Source organism: Wasmannia auropunctata, unplaced genomic scaffold (genome assembly GCF_000956235.1).
Source record: "Wasmannia auropunctata unplaced genomic scaffold, wasmannia.A_1.0 LD336000.1, whole genome shotgun sequence".
Classification (NCBI taxonomy): Eukaryota; Metazoa; Arthropoda; class Insecta; order Hymenoptera; family Formicidae; genus Wasmannia; species Wasmannia auropunctata.
In genome coordinates, this window is record NW_012026890.1 from 1,286,643 (window position 1) to 1,293,182 (window position 6,540).

Genomic DNA, 6,540 nt, shown 5'->3' on the forward strand with positions numbered 1-6,540 from the left:
TTGATTTATCGCTATTATAAATGGCTGCCGAATAAATCAATCTTATGATTGGCCATTCAACGCCATTTTTAATATTTTCTAGTACTTTTGCGATACTGCCATAAGCCGGTCGCGCTTCTCTGATAATCTAGGACTCTAACTATAGCTAACGATCATCGGTCGGAGTCACGTAGACATGATTTCGCTTACACGGCCCTTAATTGTTTTGTAATTTTTTTGTTATATTTATTATCTTATTGTTTTATAATTGTTTTATACTTTTGTTATATATTTTTAGAGACTTTCCACGCCTTACTTTAGTTAGTCTAAAATAAAATTTTATTTCATTCGAATCGAGAACTTATATTATAAGTTAATTTTTAATCTTTAACAATTTTTATTTTATATTTGTAAAATATCTGAAGTGTTTCGACAATTACCATAAAATTTAAGTATTAATATAACAAATTAACAAATAATATTAATAAATTATTTTATATAAATTAATTTTTAGTAATAAGAAAATAAAAATCATATTATAAAGTTAAAATAATAGTTGTAATATTTCTTTTAATAAGTATATTTGTTTCTGTAATTGCTATATAAATGATTTCGTGAAAAGCGCAGCAGCAGGCACAAATATTGTACATCGACCGATGTAGACATATCAGTTGCAACACTTTTTTTAAATAAGTTTCGAAACGGATTAATATTTTGCAAATACGAACAACGATTGGTGTACATATTATACTGTCTCTAGACTAAAGATAGTACGTCATCGCATTTACAAAATATTAGTTACCTATAAAATATGTATTATATATATTAAATATATTCTTAAAACTTATGAAAAAAATGTCGCAATCGATATGTGTGTCCACGATTGTACGCGTGAAGTATGCAGCCGTGTTTCAAATATCTTTAAATAAGACTTTTGTATACAATTAATTCTAAAAATATACATTACGCTTTACAGTTTGCAAATAATTTGAAAAAATATATGGAATAAAAACGCGGATCCCACTAAATAGGAATCGATTCATGCTTTTACACATTTTTATTTACACATATTTATTTAGGGAACACATCTCGTCCTAAATATAATTTAATGTACCTCAATATATATTTATATATTACAACTAATTTAAATTATATTATATTATTAACTTGTATTGTAATTGTTAAAAGCACACATTTAATTAACAAAATTTATTACAATAACTTCATTATAAAATTCGTGCATTTGTCACATAAAAATTATTCCTGTTTTGTTTCTTTTTTATTACTTTTAAAAATTGTGGAAAAATAAACAAGCAGCATGTACGAATGACCATTAAAGAGATTTAAAAAGGCATGTGTCATATATTCAAGCTATGTAATAGTAAGTTTTGCTTTGTACTTATTGACAATTTGCCGTGCAGATTCTTGCTCGGTTTTTGACGTCTGTTTGCTATTAGATTATGCCGGCAAATCTTGCGTGATTTTTTACACCAATTGGCTCTCATTTTATGAGCAATAAATTTTGCAAACAAAACATCAATCTAGCGAGGAGATAGATGCTTTTAATACAAAATTCTGATTAAATTCTCTGTCACTTTGCAAGCTATCATTTTACTTAGGGGGCATAGATTTAGATAATTGACAGATTATTTATTAATATATTTATATTCTGAAAAAAGGATATTTTTAAAAATCTGCATTAAAACTGACCATTAATACTGACCAAATCAGCAATTCTAATTCTTCTCAGCATTTTAAATTGTATTCATCAAATAATTTTTATTCAATAATATATTAGTCTTTAATAATGTGACATTTCTTTTGATGATCTATAATTCGTAGGTAACTTTATAATTTTATTTTTTTATCATCATCAACATTTAAAAGTCATCTTGAGTGATTTCGGTCTTTAACATTAAAATCTCCACGCTTAAGTCGAGCAAATCACTTTTGTACGGTATATTTACACTTTCTTCAAATTTTGTTTCTTCAAAATTGCATAGATTAAGTAATACTTAACAAATTCGCGCAAACGTTGTTATAATAATGTTATCTAATGTACGTATTGTTATATAATGTACGTTGAAGTATGCACCTTTCAGAATATGCAAGATCTTATAACTTGATCCTATAGTAGGACACGACATATTTGCACGAACTGCAACATCATCTTTTAAAAATCCTCACAAACTTTTGAAACAACCTAATAAATTAATAATTAGTAGATACTAAATAAATTTTTGAATTTTTTCTATTCTGAAAATGTTTTCTATTATATTTACATCTAAACTAATATTATTAAATTTAAAAATATTGTTAACATTGAATACACAATGTTTATTACACAATAATTATTACTTATTTGTTTAAAATAATTTTCAGTTTGATTGACCGCAGTATTAATTTAAATTTCTGTAAAGATAGGTCTGCATAATCCAGTGATTCGTAACTTTTATTTTGCATTCCGGAATTCATCGAAAACAAAGAATGCATCAACAACACTTACAATTAATCTCTTTGTGTGCAACATACGTGGCATTAGACGCACCTTAAAAAATGGCACTCCTGTTTTTTAATTCGCTTATTGTTCATTTATGCTGCATTCCTGAATACATGCTTAAAAACATAATTATAAATGCAGAAGGGAAACGTTAGTAAGAAAAACTCGCTGTCACACAACATTTATATTGCATCATTATACAAAATAGTCTACATTCGTATACGTAACTTAACGAGATTTATCTTTGCGTAGCATCTCACGAATAGGAAACTTCCGAGTTATATATAAAAGTCGTAACATTCATCATTATTATCTTCCTCCTCATTTGAATGTCATAAAATACGCATGACTTAAGAAGTATCCTTGTGCACCTACATCGAAAACATGATGACCTCGGAACTTGATATTTCAACGCATTATTTAAAAATATTATCTTTTTAATTAACAAAATGTTACGATTTTGAAAAACATAACAGATATTAAAATGGCCATGCAAGTACTGACAGTTTAAATATTGTTACAAAATGATAAATGACCGTTATTTAGAAAAGAAAAAAATTGATTCAATTATCTTCATTAATTACATATAATAATTAATAAAAATAATTAATATATATGTATATGAATATATATAATTACTTAATATTAATCAATTTTCGCGATTACGTCAGCCTTTTTGTCGAAATTAAAATCAAAACGTTCATTTATTTAAAGGCATTTTCTCTCATAAATATTTTTTACTTACATAAATATTTAATGTTGTTTTTTTCATCTTTTTATCTTACGCATTAAAAATTTTCGATAAAAGAAGATATGGCACTCTGTGGCATTCGATTTAATGCCTGCAATGCGTGCATCGCGTTGATTACGGTATTTGGTAAGAATCGCATGTGATCGCATACACGATAACTGATATTAAATAGTAACGAGATAACAAATTTCTTCTTTTGCAAGTCAATAAAAACATTCCATGCGCGCTTCAAAGTTTTATGGCAAATAGACCTTTTCTTTATTTGTTATTTCCAAGGTTTTGTATACAAATATATGTATATGTAAGATAAAATCTCACATATAGCCACATGTAATTGCAACTAGGATATGCATTCTGTCATATAAAATTGTCGTCACTGAATAATACGTCAATTAGAAAAATGCACATGTTCGTCATTCGCTCTCAATGCAATTCGTATTAAAACATAGAGAGGAATTGATCGAAGTCGAGGAATCGTTTAGCTTCGTAATGCGGATTAATGTAATTACCTTAAATTATATTTATCAGTCCATCTGATTGAAGATATAACGATAAAATTATGTCGTTGTTGCTTTTGATTTAGAACGACTCTTAATTCTGTATATATCAATTAGTGCAGACATTTTTATTTCTTCTCATCATGTAGAATTATTTTTCACGCTGCTAAAGAAATGATTGAAATTTGCATTTTTATTTTTCTGGACGTTCAAAATTATTCAACATATGTGTCGTAACATACGTGTCAACAACATACATCATGTATTCATAACACGCTATATTTGTAATGTTTAACAACGTATATCAAATTTCGCTGATTTTGCATCTTGAGTAATGAGTGATGTAATCAATATTTGTATATTTGTGTCAACATCGATTTAGTATAAATGCAGTGAAAAATGATCCTAAAGAGAAAAGCATGCGTGATTAAATTAAAAAAGCTCTACGTTTATAACAATAAGAAATAAAATATACATATATATATATGTAAGAAATATATATATATATATATATATATATATATATATGTATGTATGTATATTATGTATCCAAAGATAAAGAGTGCATTGTAAAATGAATAAAAATGTTATTCAATTTTATTCATGTATATTTTAAGTCTTATTGTCTTTCGTTATTTTTCAAAAAATTGTACAAATAAGATTTATAAGAGTGTGATATTCATTGACATTTTATAGCTTGACATATAAACGCTTGATTTATGAAGATTGCTTTCAACTGATTAGAAAGCGTTCGAATATTTGATTGGCCAAATGCTGGATATAAATGCTTGCATTACCTCGATATTACGGATCGGAATTTTTCGGCTTAAATCACCACAATAAAAAAATAAATTCTTATCTACGAAATGACTCGACACTCGATCACATACACAAATCGTTTTGTGTGTTGTATAAAGAGTTTAAGTAAAAATGTTATCAACTTATTCCGTTGAGAAATTATACGTGATCAAATCAAACAACAAGTGAATAAACATTTTTTCTTTTTCAAAAATTTTATATTTGCATATAATATTGATATATGTATATATTATATATTATAGTAAAGTTTCAACACCGTAATTATGATGTTTTTCAAGAATTAAATTTAGATAGCAAGTTTTTCAAAAATATAGCTTTTATATTTTTTAACTTCTAAAAACGGTTCGAAATAACAAATTATAAAGTATGTCTTTGGAAATGTTTCGAGAGTAAATAAAATTCAATATTGTATGCAACAATATTTATATGCTAACATTATTGTCTTATTATATAAAAAGCAATTAGTGCGGTTTTGTAGATGTTCAGATAAAAAAAAAAATATTCCGACTGTTTAACAAATTTTCTCTGAGTTTTGTAATTCCATCCATATCTCATATGTTGTATTTTAAATATACAAGACTGTTGCGTGCTCTTGCGTCTGTTTGTTTTTCATGTATATGTATAAGCCTTCATTAAGATAACGTTAACATTAAGATAACATTTGATTAGAATAAAATTTTGTTGTAATTGTTTGTAGTTGATAGTGAAATTCTTTTTTAAATAGATTTTTGTAAAAAAATTTATTTTAATATATACAATATTAATTTGAATTAAACCGCGTACGTGAATATGATCACAAATAAATTTGAAAGCGTCTTCTATCCATTATTCAACCATTTAAACTGCGCGCCGAATTAATATCGGACTTGCAATCATTAGCTAAAGTTGGAATAGTGAGATCACAATTGATCTTCAATTCTCAATAATTCAATGCGACTAGGCATCTTAAACTACTGCGAAGAACTCTGGCCGAGATAATATTTTTCGCAATAAATTTATTGTAATATTTTAAAATGCTTAGTCAAATTATTAAGAATTAAAGATCAATTGTGATCTCACTATTCCAACTTCAGTTAATGATTGCGTTGCAAGTCCGACATTGAATCGGCGTGCAGTTTAAATGGCTGAATAATGAATTTAAAAATTCATACAAAATTTATTAGGCACCAAGATCCAGCCGTAAAAGTCACTCTCAAATTTATTTGTGAAATTTATTTAAAATATTTAGAATTATCTAATAAATGTTACATTTTCTTCATAAAATTTCAGCATTTTTCAGTCTCTATCAGTAAAAAAGGAAAGAAGAAAAATACGCAACAGATAAAAAAATTTTTTTTTAAATAAAAAAACCAACGCATTCTTTTGTATATGCATGTATATTTCATCAAAAAAATATTTGCAGAAGTATTACTTTTAGTTTTGATTTATAGCATAAAATAATTCTATTAATAATAGAATAACTTGGATTTTAACACGTTCAATTTAAACTGAATCAATAAACTTGTATTTTCACATACCAAAATTTATTTAATCTGTAATAAAAAGAGTGCGAGAAGAAAAGAAATGCCATAATGAAAATCAAAATGTGAAAAGCAGAAAACTTAAAAAGATTTTCAGAAACAAAGGCGAAATACATAATAATTTGTTTAAATCATTTATATTATTTTAATCTCGCTAAGAAGTAAAAAAAATCACGCAGTTTATATATATATTACTGTACTGTTTCTTAAGCAAAGCTTATACGATGCTTTTTACTAGTAACTCACGTGCTAACCTCTTGGCGAACTAGAAAATTAGCAGCTAAAAAGAATTTAATTCTATAAATTAAAAAAACTAACACATACAGAGTTACAGACAAATAATTATATTTTTTTAATTGCTAATTTTCTAGATTGCCAAAAGACGCTAATTGCTAATAAAAAGCATCGTGTAAATCTTGCTTTAACGCGAGATGTACGATGTCAAACATTTTTTTTCAAAAGAAATTTTTGAAG